At 41.3% G+C, this 2,338-nt stretch overlaps 1 pseudogene across 1 annotated transcript; it reads right to left on the bottom strand.

Moving 5' to 3' along the window:
- Positions 1-612: 612 nt before the first annotated feature.
- LOC308403164 (transcription factor HES-5-like) lies at positions 613-1,289 on the bottom strand (annotated as a pseudogene). The gene is made up of 2 exons (XR_013974830.1): positions 1,152-1,289; positions 613-1,041 (listed from the first exon to the last, which is right to left on the bottom strand). The product of XR_013974830.1 is annotated as a transcription factor HES-5-like (transcript).
- Positions 1,290-2,338: the final 1,049 nt, after the last annotated feature.

Genomic DNA, 2,338 nt, shown 5'->3' with positions numbered 1-2,338 from the left:
GAACCCAAAATGAGTTTAGGATCAGTCGTCTTTACAAAAGACTTAAACATTATAACACAAATCTTCATATAATGTGCTCCAAAATGAGCATAAACCACACTTTATAACAAGCGTGAAGAAAATAACGCTAAAGCGCATCATATCACAATGATCACAATTTGACATTATTACTTAATACAAAGTAAAGTCGATATACATACATATATATATATAAAGTTCACATGCTTTACAGTCTAGACATGCTTCTATACCCTCTTATACAAAAGGATAAAAATAATTTCACAAGTCCATCCTGAGTAATTAAAACATATATACTTAAATACAATGCATTTAGTTTAAAATAAAACCTTCTGTAAACACAGAAGAAAAAGACTGACCAACATGGTCTTTAAGCTTGTCTATTGCATGACAAAATGTTTTCTCTCTCTATTACAAAGATGGTTGGTGTCATTTCCGCAGGAAATATCATCTGTGACCAAGAACAAATACACACAAAGTAAAACCTTCTGTACATACAGAAGAACAAGTCTTTTTTTAAAAAAAGAAAGAAGAATCCTGTAATTTCTGACCAATACGATCATTGCACTTAATGAGTTTGACTCCAGTCTGAAGACTGTAGGTTTCTACCACGGCCTCCAGAGGGAGCTGGTGAGTGTGTTGTCTTTGGTGATGCTGGTCTGGACTGTGTAGCTCGGAGGAGAGAAGTCAGCCCTCACTCGGGGTTTAACAGAGGAAGTGTGCAGCTGCTTGATGTGGTTCAGCAGGTTTCTCTGGGACTGAGTCTTCAGGTCCACCTTTGGCAGGAAGTTGACCATCTCTTGGGCACACCTGGAATAGCTCTTATCAACAGCTGCTGAGTCCACTGGATGACACTATTGCTGCAGTCTTCTCAGGTAGCAAACGGTCATCTCGAGGATGTCTGGCTTCTCCAGTTTGGAGTCTGGCTGCTGTTTGAGGAACTCAGGACCCAGGAGAGACTTGAGCTGTTCAGTACTGCTGTTGATTCACTCTGTGGATCTTCTCCACCAGAGGCTTTCTGAGCTACAAGAAGAACAAAGTCATTAATAAAATAATTCAGATGAACAGGTTTAGCTTTATCAAATGCAATCTTTCATGAATAATGAATGACATTCAGATGATCTCCAATTTACCTTATTAGTCAAAGCGAGATGATCCTGAGAATTAGTCATTACTGGAGAGACTGTAGCTGCCATGGCTGGATCTCTGTGCTGTAGAGGTCTCTGTAGAGAGACTCTGATCACTGCTGCCTTCATCCCTCCTATTTATACTCCCACATCTCCATATGAATGTGTGGGTCTTGGTCTGACTGGAGCTTCTCACGGTGTTGACCAATCAGAGTGCCTGACATAAGAGAAAAGAAATCTTGCCTGCCAGATGCTCTGTGGTCATATTAGTAGGGCACAATTGTTCCATCCCAGGGGAACAGGTGGTGGACTGAAGTGGAGATGGAATAAAAGACTGAGAAAGCTCTGTGTGGATCTGGGAAAGTGGTGACCCTGTAGAGACTATTGATCTGATGCCTGGTGCCAGTGACTTTGACTGGGCACACGCTTATCAACCAGTTACAGCTGTACAAGTGCATATACAGACCATGTATCAGTGAAAAATTCGATTTCACTCCTACTGTTTCTCTGCTTCTGATGTCTTCACTCTTCTCACATTTGCTGTGAGCTAAACTGTGCTCGGGACACTGTGTCCTCAGTCAGAAATTGCATGTTCTTTGTACTAAGAAGCTGATCCAACTGATGAAGACTTTTCCATTATCAACTACAACTCTACCAGGAAAGGTCTGGATAAGTATGCAGTTTTTCTCTGACTCAGGTGTCAGATATCCATATCTAGTAAGTGTGTCCCCTGTCTTGTGGTCTGTAGTTAGTGTGAGCAGGAAGATTTCTCACTTTCCCACACTCAGTATTGAATGATGTGGTCGGTGCACTACAAAGGTCTTTGAAAGGAGCTTTTGTGATGGTTGCTCGCCGTGTTTCTAACGGAGACAGAGGCCGACGTCACCAACCATCTGGAGGGAAACAACATGATTGGTTGCCTCAAATATTTAATTACATTTGAAAATATACTCTACAGTAACTGAAGTTATTTTCAACAAAATCACAGAATCTTAGTTCCACTTTTTAACTTTTGAGTGATATTATTTTTTAACATCTAGTGAACTCGACGGTCAGACTTTGCATGAAAAGGGTTTTTCCGGCAGCTGTTTCCCGAAGTGTGCCAATCCCCTCTGGACAATAGGCGCATGCTGGTGCGGTTTAGGATGCAAATTATCTCGAAGTGTGACTCTTTGCCTCAGAGGTTTCCCACA

The sequence above is a fragment of the Rhamphochromis sp. 'chilingali' genome (assembly GCF_963969265.1).
Source record: "Rhamphochromis sp. 'chilingali' genome assembly, chromosome: 9".
Taxonomy (NCBI): Eukaryota; Metazoa; Chordata; class Actinopteri; order Cichliformes; family Cichlidae; genus Rhamphochromis; species Rhamphochromis sp. 'chilingali'.
Note: the sequence above shows the minus strand (reverse complement) of the source record. Positions and strands in the feature narration are given on the sequence as shown.